We start from the raw sequence: 14,502 nt of genomic DNA on the forward strand, positions 1-14,502 counted from the left end.
AGGCACAGGATATTCACAGAGAACATCAAAATGCCCCCCAAACACGTGAAAGATGCTCAGCTTCATCGTCATCCCAGAGGAAGTTGATTCAGACCACAGTAATCACAATGAAATACCATGACATGCTCAGCCCAGTGTGTAGGATGTAAAACCCTGACCACAGCAAGAGTCAGCATGGATGCAAAGAAGCCAGAAATCTTGTTTTGTGATGAGAGTCTGAATCAGAAAAACCACTTCGGAAAGTGTTTTATAACGCTTTCCAAACACTGAAACTAGATGTGTTCAAGAGACTTGACCCAGTCCCTGGTCCCTTGAGCTATTCCCTTCACATTCATCAAAAGACACACAGCACAAGGGCATCCATAGTCAGTTCACTGTAAGAGCTAAAACTTAACGATGCAAATGTTCATTAAACAGCCAAAATTACAAATACACTGCGTTAGAGTCATATTCAGCAACAGAACAACTGATCAATAGGGGGAAAGAATCTGATAAATTGCTGGGTAAAAAATAAAAATAAAAATATAAAATGTATAAAACAGTTCTGCTATATGAAGTTTAAAGCATATGAATCCAGGACTGGAGAGACAGTTCCGTCGTTAAAAGCACTTGCTGCTCTTCCAGAGGAACCAAGTTTGATTCCCAGCACCCACATGGTGGCTCACAACCACCTGTAATTCCAATTCTAGGGAATCCAACACTCTCTTCTAGTTTCTGAAGGCACCCAGCATGCACATGGTATACAGACATCCATGCAAGCCAAAACATCTATGTACACAAAATAAAAATAAATAAAAATAATTTTTAATGGGTGAAAGCAACCTTCAAGTTTTGATGTTGGATATCCAGGTGGGAGCTAGCAGCCAACTTACCACAAAGGGTTCAAGGGAGATTTTTGGAACCTGCTAGTGTTTTGTGTATCTTGATTTGAGTGTTGAAAACATGGATAGGTGGAGAATATATATATATATATTTAAGGTTTAATCAACTATACATTTAATATTTGTGCAAGTCTCCATATGAAAGTTCCACTTCATCTCTTTATCTTTCCCCTCCTTCACATGTTCTTAATATATATGACTAATGGGGGTGGGGCAAAATAATATTTGTAAGCCTTAAAATAAAGTGCTCCTTTGGCTGGGTTTCTTTGTCCTAGAAAAGCTTCATACCCTGCTCCCCAAGAAATCTGTAAAGTAACCATGAATAGGGAGGGCAATTTTGCCTGGTTGGCCTGAGATATGGAAAGGAAGAGAACTATAAAGTATTTATGAGACAGATTCAGAGGAGAGATGGTGTTGTGACTGTCTCTAGTCCTAATAATGAGTCGAGTTTAAGGTAGAAATGGTAGATGAGACAGATCCCAAGCAGCGAGCTCAGCATGAACAAAGGTGTAGCAGTAACAGTATAATTTTTTTTTTCAAAAGGAAAAACTGATTGAGAAATGCCAGGGACTGTGGTTCTCTAGGGAAATCAGAGGTGTGTGGAAAGGAGACAACATGTGTTAGGTAGCATGCACAGTGGTGGGTAGGTTGAATATGGAGGATGCAGCTGGCAGGTGGTTTATGAAAAGAATATGCACTGAGTCAGGGAATTCATATAAACAAGACTGGAAAAGGAAGTCCCTGGTTTAGCTCCAAGCAAGCTAAGTCAAACAGTAAAACAGTTGTCTGCTTTCAAATGTGTAACATCTTCTTGACACCCCATCCCTCAGGGGGGAAGATTTGTGGATCCCCGTGCCAGTTTTCTGAGAGCATCGACTTTGGCTCCAAAAGGGATATGTCAACTTCACCAGACACCCATGGTTCTGAACCCAAAGACATGATCCATCAAATGCAAAATTAGCTACATGGGTTACCAGTGGACCAGGTGGAATAAAGCCCCAGTTCCAGCATGCTCATTAATGATGTCTCTGTAAAGGAAAATAAAATTAAGATGCTTTTTGTGATTCAGCCAAAATGCTGTTCGGAAGCCAGGGGTTGTTTACATGGAGAAGAGCTTGTGACTACGTTGCATTTGAGCAATTTCTCTCATTCAAAGTATGCTTTATTCTGAGTTTTAGTCCATGCCAACTAGCATGTTCTTTAATACACAGTTTATTTCTGAAAATTCAAAGATAGTAATTTTCTAGCATTGACCAATTTTTTTTTGAGGGGAATGGCTATTGGTTTCCAACTTTAATCAAGCTCTGAAAATTATTTATTGATATTTTCAGTAGCAAAGTTATAAAAGTAATTTTTATCTTCCAGTATCTTTTATATCGACAGAGTTAAAACCTATAATATTTTTTTGTGTGGCTTACGTAATGTTTGCTATAGCTTCAATGTCAAATGTCCTCCCAAAAGCACGTAGGTTTGAACATTCAGTCCTGAGCTGGTGGTACTCTTTGGGAGACTGTGAAACATTTAGAAGGTAGAGAAAATAGATGCTGAGGATTGGTAAGTCCTGACATTGTATAGTGTGTCATGGTTCCAGCCCCAGCTCTCTACTTCCTAGATGGTACCATGGGAGGAAAGGAGCCATCTGCAAGCTCCTGCTATCATATACAGAGTCACCCTAACTTCTCTAATATACTAACACCCTTAGACACTGAGCCAAAACAGACCTTCCCTCCAATAAGTTGATTGTATGAGCTACGTTCCTCTATGAACCATAAACATTTGCATGTAAACTGTGCTTGTTGAAATCTGACAGTTGGAGTGACAGATCTAAGCTAATGCAGCTATCAGTAAAAGAGGCTGGATTTGAACTCTAGTGTTTCTGGTGCTGGCCCAGCATGCATTGCCTTGTTGCTCCATCTAGGCTGCAGACAAAGTTTGTGGTGGTGAAGTAAGGCTATGGTTGATGCCAGAGACAAGATTAGAAGCTTTGGAGATCACCTTTCTTCCTTTCTTTCTGTCTGTCTGTCTTTCTTTGGGCTTCCTCGTCCTTTGCCTACAGATAGCTGACACTTTGGTTCTTCCCTGGGACTGTACAGAGTCACAGGTAGATCCTATCACAATGCTCGCACTCAGCCCTGAGGCAAATACCTCTCCTGTACAATGGGAATGAAATGGAGCCAGAGACACAGTATTGGGACTACCATAAAAGGTCACCCTCTCGTCTTCCAACTTGCCTCAAGTACTTTCCCTTCTCAATGAATAGTACTTCACTCTCTTGAGCTTTCGTATTATCTTAAGTCTAAACTCATTTTAGTGAATTTGGCCTGATCACTGTGGCGTATCACTGTTTACCTGAACTTCTTCCCTGATAGACCTTCCAAAGCAGTAAAAAGCTAACACTCTTACCAAATTTCTCCTCTCCTGTCTCTGCTTTCTTTTCAGTCAAAACACTCGAGCAGTGGGGGGTGGGGGTGGGGGGAGGAGGGGGACACACAATTATAGCTATACACCGTATTTGGTGAGCTCACATGCCCTGGTGTGGTATGTGTATGCTTCCTCTAGCTGTAGCCCCACTTTAGGCGCCAGCTGTGATATACCTGTTGGAGACCAGCAGTGATTTTGCATCCTCCATTTCCTCCCTCAGTATATCCAAGTGCCATTGTACACCAGGCTGGAAGAATGAAGCAAAGTCTGAAATAGGTGAAGTCTGAAGGAGCCCAGTCCAGCTGGAAGGAAGTGTGTTTGGGAGAGGAGGGCTTCTCCAAGGAAGGTCTTCTCTAGGAATTTTTGTGTTACAGCTCTTTTAGAGGATACTCAATGAAACAGCTCTCTTAGGGAATCTTCAGTGAAACAGCTGGTGTGCAGTCACTTTATTTGTATCGAGGGCTATATATGAACCTTGGGGAATGGGAAGGAGTTTTTAGGGTGAATATCAATCATTAGCTGGAGTTTAAAGTACTGTGAAATACCTCATTTGCCAGGAGAGGCATTCCAGGAATCTCAGGTACTTGCTGGTTGACGGATTCTTATTGGGAAAGAGAAAGTTGAACTTGTAGGTTTGTCAAAGACTTTGTGACATTACTCAGGTAGAAAATCAGGGGTCATGCTCCCCAGATCAGGCAGAGAAGAGGAAGCCCTACTAAGAAAAGGGAGTCTTCCATTTTGCACCAAGCTCAGGGGAATTTTCCAGACATGGTAGACTATGACTTAAACAGTGAGGTACAATACCCTGAAATCCTAGTTTATTCCCTTTCGAAAGAATATGATGCAAAGATCACATAATGTATTGACTCAGAACCTCCAAGTCATCTAAGGAAGAAGAAAAAAAAAAAAATAAAAGATCAGGGCTCTGAACATGGGTGAAAGAACAGAGACCTACAAATGAGAAAAGAGGCAAAGCATGGGAGAAAATCAGTTCTACCTAAGCTGATCACAACCAATTTACACTCCTTCAGCTTCTTTGTATCTGGACAAGTAACCCACTCACTCCAAAGGCATTAGCAAAAAAAAAAAAAAAAAAAAAAAAAAAAAAAAAAAAGTTCATATTATTATCTTGGGAAGAGACAGAGTGTGAGGTGATGTTCAGTAAGGGAATTATCTTCTCACAGGCTCCCCAAACCAGAGGTTTATGGATTTCAATGTGCCACTTCTCCCAGGTATCTCTGATTAGACCACACTACACATGCTTCCCATCCTAGTCCTAGATATCTTTTCAGCCTTGTAGAACTAACTATATGGCAGGATCCAAGTATTTGCGACCATGTGAAGCAAAGTAGACACTCTCCATTAACAACATCTACATCTCTTGGAGGCCATAAAAGATTATAAACAGCACTTTTTTCTGTAATAGACAGAACAACAGACCATACCTAAGGAATTAGGAGCAGGCATTTTTATGAACTTATTATGTATGCACCAACAAAATGTTGGCGTTTAGCATACATCTTGCATGGTGGTAGCTCTTAAGATTCCATACATTTAATGAAATGGACAGAGTGAAGAAAGACATTATATTCGTGTAGCCATTCACCCACTGAAGTTTCCATCTCTCCCTCTCTGTGAGATGTGGATGTGTATTATGCCTTCCAGGAGAAAGCAAGTAGCATGAATTTAAAGAAGGGTGTTGACATGACAAAGACTGGGAATGCATCGTGAAGTCTAGCCAATGGAAGCAGCCTCCAGAGTCATTCAGATAATTCAGGACAGGCTTGCAAATAAATGTCCAACGTTAAGCAACAGAAAATGAATTCGGGTGGGGAGCTAGACAGGAGAGAAGGTGGCATATCACTATCTACCATTTTCCTACATCACACAAGGTTTCTGTGTTGTCATGAAATAAAAACTAACTCCTCTTTAAAGACTTCTGTAATTTGCCCGTGACACACACCTCCCCATGGTGACACTTGGAACAGCTCAGGAAACTCTAAGTAGGAATCATTGCGGTGTTGGAAATTCAGGGGAGGCATTTTAAAGAGCTTATTGTGTACCAACAACAGGGACAGGGAGCTGGGAGACTTCACAGCCACAGAAGGAATGACCTAATTTACCAAAGGCTTTGGAGGAAGGGAATAAGGCTGCTTCTCTGTGATCTGGGAGAGCAAGCTCCGTCTGGGGAAAGAAAGGTTATTTTATCAGGAAATAAATCAGAAGCCTGGACCATGACTGCTTTTTTCCAGGCACATCTTGGTGATGAGGAGGGTGTGTGTTCAGACCACAGGAATCTCCAAACTTGCCTGCCTCCCCATCAGCTCTGAGTGGGACACCAAGCCCATGGCTGACAAGAGGCCCAGGCAACAACATGCTTCAGTTTGTGCTTTGTGTCTCTCTAAGTGTGTGTGGTTTCTTTCATTTGTATTTGTGTTTGGCATTTTATATTTGTTTGTTTGTGTGGATGGTCTCATTTGGAGGCTGGTGGTTACCGGCCTTCCCTCTGTGTGAAGTGGCTGCCAAGAAGCCTGGTGTCTGTAGCGTTGTGCTTCAGCCTCTCTGGCTAGCAGCCAGGCCTGAGGTGGCAGCTGGAGCTTCTGCCAGCCTGGCTCAAAAAGTACGTTCCAGTGGGCACTGGGAAGGCCAGCAGTATGGGAGCACTTAGGGGCAAGAAACAAGGCAGAAGACAACCAACCTGCTAAACAGTCCCCAGGGAGAAGGCAAGTGTCTATCGCAGAGATGTCACCAAGAAAGAAAGAAAGAAAAAAAAAACATAAAAGTATGCAGACGAGGGTAAGAACACATTCTGCCTGGCAGTCAGCACCTCCTTTTGTACTGAAGTAATGCATATTTTCACAGTAAGGATGGGAAGCAGAGCCCAAAGTCCTAGTAGACATCTGTGAAAGAACAAAAGAAAAGACTAGCATTGCAAAGTCAGCTGGACATTTGTCCTTGTTGCTGAGGTGTGTCCCACCTCAAAACCTGAAATAAACTTGAACAGTCCACCTTTAGAAGAAGACAGGGCTATTTTTTAAAAACAGGCTTCATCTTTGAAGCTATTTTAAAAGCCTAAGATATAATTTAGTGAGGAGGATGTGAGGGGAGAAACTGCCCTATGAGAAAAAGAAAGAGCTTAAACACTTTATTAAAAAAAATAAAAATAAAGTTTTAGAACTAAATATTGTGACCTAAATATAGGCCTCGAGTCTCTCATCAATCACAGCTCTGTGCGGCTGCTTTGACAAAAAGATTTCTGAATTTTATTTTTGAATAGTATAATTTTCAGATTACAACTTTTAAAAAGAAGTCCAGAACCAAAGAATGATCTTAAAAAAAAAATGGAAACTGTTCCACACAATCGTTTCATACAACTAAAGGTATGTATGCAAGAGTAAATAAATGTTTCTTTCAATTCTTCACAGTTCCAGAGTTCTGTGCCTTCTCTGTTCGTGCCCTAGAAGTTTCCCTGGTTCCATGGCAGGTTCTGTTTGCCTACTTCATAGATAACATCAGGTCCCTGTTTCAATTATCAAGTCCCTATTTTCAGAAACATAGCCCAGGTATAAAATTTTGGGGAAACTCAAATTTGGCAGATAGCATCTCAAAGCAACAGTTAATTCTCTAACATGTTTTCAAAGGCAATCATCTTTTAACGGCTGGTTTTCAGAAAATCAGACAGTGAAATCATCCATTGTGGGTCACAGACCAGGCAGGCCCATAGCAATTGGATCCTGAGAAGATGCTCTGTCAAACAATGGTACATTTTCAACTGGACGTTCTTTGCAGAAATCATTCAATAAGAAACAAGAGTAGTCAGAAAACAAGGATGTTGTTACTATGACAACAGACCATAATGAAACTGGGCAATCCATTACTTCTTCATTTTTTTTCCCTTCCCTGAAACCAAGTAAGGTGTTATTGTCTTCATGTCTTGGGCTATCTAGTTTTTAAAAGCATAGACTTGAAATTAGTGTAATCAAAAGCGATAAGTACTGTAAATTATTTACTTCATTTGTATGTGTCCTGGGAACAGAATCCTCTAGAAGATAAAAGATAATGTTACTGGCTTCCTGGAGTCTAGTTGAGAACATGAAATATGAAGAGATAAATAATAACTACTTAGTAAATAGATTGGTGGTGCCCTCACATCAGGAAGAGAAGAGACGATCTTACTGGCCAGGCTTGCTAAACATGAGTGTTAACAGGGGGTTTGGAGCTAAACCACTTGAAAGTTAAACTTGAACTCACCTTGGACAATTCACTTAACCTCTGTGTATCTTCTTTTCATGTGTAAAAATGGGTTAAATATGATACTGGCCTCGGCAGATACCTAAAAATCTAAAGAACTCAGATCTGAGTTTGCAAGTGGAAAGCACAGAATACTTGAACTGGTAAATTATTCTAAACAAGAGTCTGACATGGAAGAGAATGAAGTAAAGGACCAGAGATATAAGATGATGCTCCTGCAAAGGTCCTGTATTGTTTCTTCTTGAGTTCTCAGGAATTTTGGACTTCTTGCTCAATAATAATCTTATGAGCCATCAATAATCTTAGACAGAGCTTTGCATTATATCTGAAGGACACCTAAGGAAAAGACTCCTACAGACAGGCTTGTTCTCCTGCCTCTGGTTTGCTCCCACTGCCTGTATCTTGACAGCCTCAAATCTGCACGCACAGGTCATGTGGAATTCTAGACTTGCTGCTACATTTCCAGCATTCTACACACTTGTCCACAGTCAAGCAATACTCGTTCTGAGAAAGCTCCGACTTGGAACTTCCCACCGGCCTTTAGGGAAGGTCCCTGGGTCACTCCTCCCTGCCCAGCCAATTATCAGGCCACCTGTAAATATGGAAGATCCTGGAGTCCCCCCTCCCTGCCCAGCCAATTAATGTAAAGGTCACCAGAACCACCAATCATCACGTGCCTAGTTGCTGTTGCTATAATCTGCCCTTAACAATTGTATAGAAAGCTTATGAAAGAAAGAGAAGGGGCCACCTCTCCTTTGGGTGCAGGACAACCCCAGTGCACTGGAACAATAAACCTCGGGCTTTTGCATCGAACTCCATTCTCGAGTCTCATATGGGGGGGGGGGTCTCCCGGTAACTAAAGTTTGCTTTGAGTCTTAGAGTTCATTGGACAGCTACCTCATACACAGAACTGGAGGCTCTCTAGTGAAGCTATTTACTTCATATTCTGACTCCTGGGAGGGGGGCGGAGATCAAGGAGGGCTTTTGAAACAGTGTGATAAGGACTACCCCCACCAGACTGAAAATTACAGTTTCTCAAGTTCAACACAGGAAGGATGTAGAGATCAACCCACACTCCTGTGGTAAACTTTTGGCTCTTTAGATTTATCATAAAGCAAGTTAGACAACCAGTTAAACCAGTGACACTGCTAATTGTCTCAGTAACTAAGCAAGACAGTTACTGAATCCCACACAGCCTGGGTCCTAGACCCCTGACTAGGAACAGCAAGGACATGTGAAGAAATGACAGATACCAAAGATCTGGGGTGAGGTTGAGTGTGCACACTGATGAAGTAGCACCTACTACCACCTCAACTGAGAACCTCGGTGTGTTTATTATGTAGAGGACAGGAGAAGGGTTAGGTAGTTTGGGTAGGAGGTGTCTGAGGCTCAGGCTGTAAACATCCAGAAGGAGGAGGAAGCTGCAGTTGCTAGTTTTTGCACATACTGATCAATCATTTGTAAACACTTGTACAGAGGAAGGCTTTACCTTTCAAAGCCTGATGCATGTACGTATTGGCTTTGCTAGTCTCCCATGGGTCCAACACTTTGCCAGTGTCAACAATACACGTTGATGCAAACCTTCATGCACTCAGGACTTCCTCTGTCCCTACAGTGAGCATGTATTCCTTGAGTTGCTATTTTTCCATTTCACTATTTCCTTTTGTTATTCTTTCACTACCACCCCCCATCCCTGGGGGGGGGGGACAAGTAGTATTTAGTATTAAAAGAGGAATTTGAAATCACTTTGTTCAAGTGTCTCTTATGCAAATCAATGACTCCTTGTAGGCTATAGAAGGTCCTTGCAGGGACCTGTCCAAACCATAAGTATTTTTACATTTTGTATGTTTTCCTTTTAATCGTAATAGTACAATAAAAAGTAAGCATATTCTGAATAAATTAGGTAGTCTTCATGAAAGTAATACTTCTGCCAAGCTCACATTGATGCTGACAATTTTTTTTCATATGAACATGAAAAGGGAGGCTAAACTTAATTTCATTCAAATACACAGGGAAGGATGACAGATGGATAAAGAGAGAGATGCAGGTAATAAGTAAAGACATAGATGTAGATTGAGATGCACAAATATGCCATTTCTGCAGTATCTTGGCTCTGTCAAGTTTTCTGCAGGGGACTTTACCTACACATCATCAGCTCAGGCCATCTTCTCCTTAACACTACTGGCTTATCATCCAAATTCAGGTTTATGAAGCAACCCCACCCTAAAGAGTTCGAGTGACTTGCCTAAAGTTACAAAGCCAAAGAGTGAAAAGTCAGGACACCATAGCTGTCCAAAAAATCCTTCCTCTAGCACTGACCAGGATTGGCTCTGTGCAGCTTTAACAGCTTTTTAGCTATTCCTCTTTCCAAATGCTATTTTCTCCATCTTTTAACATCTATTCTTGCCTGAGGAAAAGAATTACAGAAAAAAAATTGTATACATTGTGTTTATGATTTTCTAAATGTATAGATGGATAGATGGTCAAACACCCAGACTTGCCTATTGAATTTAAAATACTTAGAAAAAATGGTAAAAAAATGCCAATACTTTACTAAGAGGCTTTAGTAGGTTAGGAATCACTGCCACCCTTAGAACAGAGGAAAGCAAATTAAAACAAACAAACAAACAAACAAACTCTCAAATTTCCTAACATATCTTTCATCTTAGTAGCACAGCATCAAACAAGTTCAGAATTGTTTTAATGCTTAACCTTTGCATTGACATCTACAAAAGAGATTTAGATGCACAAATGCAGAGGACAGGAGAAGGGTTAGGTAGTTTGACACAATTATCTCTGTGGGTACAATGAAGCTAAATTTTTCTTCGTCAAAATAAACTACCCGTCCTACTTTGGATAGCTATTCAACGTGGGCACGTTTGATCTGTCTGGCAACAGAGCTCATGTTCTTTCTAGCCTGACACCTTCCTCTCTGAACCATTTCTTTCCTCTCTGGAACTGCCGTGAACTTCCCCATCCTTTTACAAAGAAAAAAAGTAAAATTTTCCATGCCCACAGAGCACTTTATTAGTTAATAATCAGTTGCAGTGATAAGACATGATGTCCAAGTCAACTTATAGAAGACAGACTTTGCTTGACTTACAATTCCAGACGGAGGAAAGTCCCTCATAGTGGGAAAGCACCAAGAAAAGCATTCTGATAGCTCACCTCTTGACCCCCAAGCAGGAAGCAGAACATTTAAGTTGGGAGTAGGCAGAGGCCTTTTGCTCTCAAACTCCACCTCTACTGACATACTTTCTTCAGAAAAAGCCATACCTCCTAAGCCTCCCTCAAACAGTGTCATCAAACCAGGACCAAGTCATCAAATGCTCCAGATGAATGGGGAATATTTCTCAACACTAAATAATGTGTCAGCATGTGCTTCAAGAATAGACAACTTTGGTCCTGGAAAAAGTGGACAAGCTAATTTTTTCATTTCTTCTAGTGAAATGAAAGGAGGTTAGGGAATGAATTATGTCCACATACAGAAGTTAAATTTCTACTCCAAACAAAGCACAATTTTAAAAACTCCCACTCAGATTTCTTAATAAAGCAACAGTTTAATTTTTATCATGCTTATCACACTTTTCTCTCCCACCTCACCTTCATCATCTGATATTCTTCAATTCACACTGTGTCTCAGCAACTATGTTTACTTCCCCCAAATCCTGTGATGTTCTGTGATCTTGTGCCTTCCTTTGCTTTACTCTCTGGAGTGAGTTTTTCACAGACTGCACAACCTACAGTTCTTTATCCAACTAGAATACTCCAAGAATACAAGAAGAGTCTGTAGAACTCTCCAGAACCACCACCCCAACTCCTCTAACCACCTCAGCCAAGCCTTCCTCTAAGCCTCAGAGATCTTGCATCGTCCATTTCATAGTGGTCAGTAACACTGCCCGCAACAGTGTCCTCTGCTAGACTGTGGGTTCTTTGAGGGGAAATGCAAGGCCCTGTTTCACCTGGTGTCCCTCAGAAAGTACTGGATCACTCCTCACCTTAATGTATAACATTATCAACTCATAATCATAAGCAAAAACAATACAGAATGGATTGAGAGTTTGAAGGTTTAGGCTCTTTAAAGAGTCTTTTTCTTTTCTCTCATTTAACTATATTAAAATTATTTTCTGGCCATTTCCTACAAGTACGTTCTGATTACCATCATCTCCCCATACTCTCTGAAACTCCTCCAACTCTTTACCCCTCCTTTGTGCTAGTAGTCTCTTTCCACACTCATGGGTTTTTTGTTTTGTTTTTTAGTTTAACCAGGGCCATCTGTGTGACTATGCATTTGGAAGTAACTGTTGGAGCCTGGTAGACACATCAGTGGGTATGTAACTGAAGACAGTGTCTTCCCTCCCCCTAAGAATCTATCAGTAGCCAGCAGTTCAACAATAAGGTATAGAGCACTGTGAGCCCCTCTTCAGTCTGTGATTGACTGTGTGGCAGGCCCAAGGTTGTACAGACTCACTTGAAGGCAGTTGCAGTGGCTCTGAGGTCCTGATTGTTCTGATTATGTCCCAGGAGATAGCATTTCACCTTATGTTTCCACTCTTATACTCTTTCTTCTCCCTCTTCTGTGACAGTTCCTGAGCCTTTGGGGAGTTAGCATAAATGTCCTATTTAGGGCCAAGAATTCGGAATCACTCATTCCCCAAACTTTGAGCTTTTATACACCTCTGCATTCATCGCTGTTCCTTGCAAAAGAAAGCATCTCTGATTAGGGTTGAAAGTAATATTTATGTTTAGATATAAACATAATTATTAGGAGTCAGCTTGACATCAGGACAATTGAGGTAAATAAGTTTTCCCTGGAGTCTAAGGCCTCCCCTTCCATAAACTGATGAGGTTTACATTGCCAGTCATGGAATCCCTCCTGCAGAACAAGATTCATATCTAGTCAGAGAGTAGTTAGTTAGCCCCATAACAGCTATACCACGATAGTACCATGGCAAGTTTGCATCGTAGTTTACAGGGATGCTTTAGAATGGAAGGATAAAAATAAAGAGATTCTTAGCAACTCTTCCATTCTTATGGGTAATTCAAGTCTCTGTGCTCTAGGGAATTCTATGAGGGGACCACCGGAAACCAAGTTCCCTCAATGGGAACAAAAACAAACAGGTTCCAGAATACACAATCACTTGCTTTCAGGGGTTTCTGCGGGGAAAGAGAGTGGATCCCAAACACACACAATTGGATAACCGGTGTGGTTTTTCAGAGTATCACTCAGAGCACTGAGCTCAAGCCAAAGCCATATCGCCTGCCACAATGTATACTCAGTGAGCATCTGCTGTGTCTGAGCAGGAAAATGCAGTGAACATGAATCTTCTAGGCAGTAGCATAATAAGGGATGAGGTCTGGCTAATGAGAGTGGCCCTGTAAAATACCTTGGAAGATTCGATATCCTGAGAAACTGACCTACCTCCTGGCTATGATTCGGAAATTGGCAACCCTCTCTTTTACCAGGGGTACAATCAAATTCATCAGCTCAGAACCAGCCCCATTTGGGAAGAAGGGTTAGGAGGGGAAAGTGAGACCAAAGAGAGGTGACTCTGCTCTCCGAGTTTGGGCTGCCTACAACCTAAAGAGGATGGGGTTGAAAACACCAGGCACAGATGGAAATTCAAAACACTCTTAGTTTGAGCTTGCAAAATTGGTGAAGATTGTTGGGAAAATGCTAATAGAATTAACATGTCCCTTATTGTCCTGTCAGATGCCCCTAAAGCATCTTTCATCAGTTCTCCTGTTCATAGAAGCTGGCTCCACAATTATTATGGTTCATTTCCAAACTCCAGAACTAAGCAAAGAGTCTGCTGCTTACTTTTGTATGATGTGTTAAGATAAATGAGCTGAGCTACAGCAAGAGTAATCTTGTTCCTTTTGGGAAACTAGGACCCTTTAGAAGGCTGCTTTCCCTCCCTCTCTGGTCCTGGAACAAGCAGAAACCAAGTTCTGCTTAATAGCTTTAAGGGGGATTGAGATTTGTCCGATTTAATACCATGTCTGCTGCGTTTCTTTAATACCAGTACTTTTAAGTGCGCAGTGTGAGAAGGCGGTAGCATCTAGTCTTACCTGTGGGATTAGAATTAACAACTTCCACAAGTCTTTCCAGTTCTGTGGTATGAGAGCTTTAAACCTTTCAGGTGGACGCAGAGCCATTGAAAAGGGATTAAGGACTATTTTCCAATGTGTATAGAACATGATGGACCAAAGAAAGTAGACATTATTATCACTAAGTAATACGCAAGCAAAGGGTGGCACTTTTATAGAGGTTTACTAGAAGGAATTTGAAGTTGTTAAAATGGGGCTAGTAGGATGGCTCAGTGGGTAAATGCAAATCACTCAGTCTCACAACTTCGACTTCATCCTCAGCACTTGCATGGGAGAAAGAGAAAACAGACTCCCACAGTTGTCTTCTGACTCATGTGTGCCCTCTGGCTACATGCACCCACACTGATCTCACACACACACACACACACACACACACACACGTACATGCAAATAAGTAACTAATGTGATCTTAGAAGGAGGAAGTTGTAAAACACACCTATTATTCGGCAAACCAACACTATCTCTAGAAATATATCCCAAGGAAATACTTGAAAATGTGTTTTGTTTTTTTTTTTTAAAGTACTAAAATGGTCACATGATTTTCGAAAAATATGTTTAGAAACCTAAAATTATTTAAATGCCCATTAATGAAAAGTTCAATAAATTGTGCCACATGTGTGCAACAGAATACTGTACAGTTGACAAAAATTAGACAATAAGGATGTATTTACCGACGTAAAACATGCATTATAAACTTTGTGTTGAATGACATTACATTTGAAGTAGAACCCACCCACTCACGCATTAAGAAAAGATTCTTGGAGCTAGACCGATGGCTCTGTGGTTAAGAGTGCTTGTTGCTCTCCAGTGGACCTGAGTTTTGTTTCCCATGTTAAGG

Source organism: Arvicanthis niloticus, chromosome 13, assembly GCF_011762505.2.
Source record: "Arvicanthis niloticus isolate mArvNil1 chromosome 13, mArvNil1.pat.X, whole genome shotgun sequence".
NCBI lineage: Eukaryota > Metazoa > Chordata > Mammalia > Rodentia > Muridae > Arvicanthis > Arvicanthis niloticus.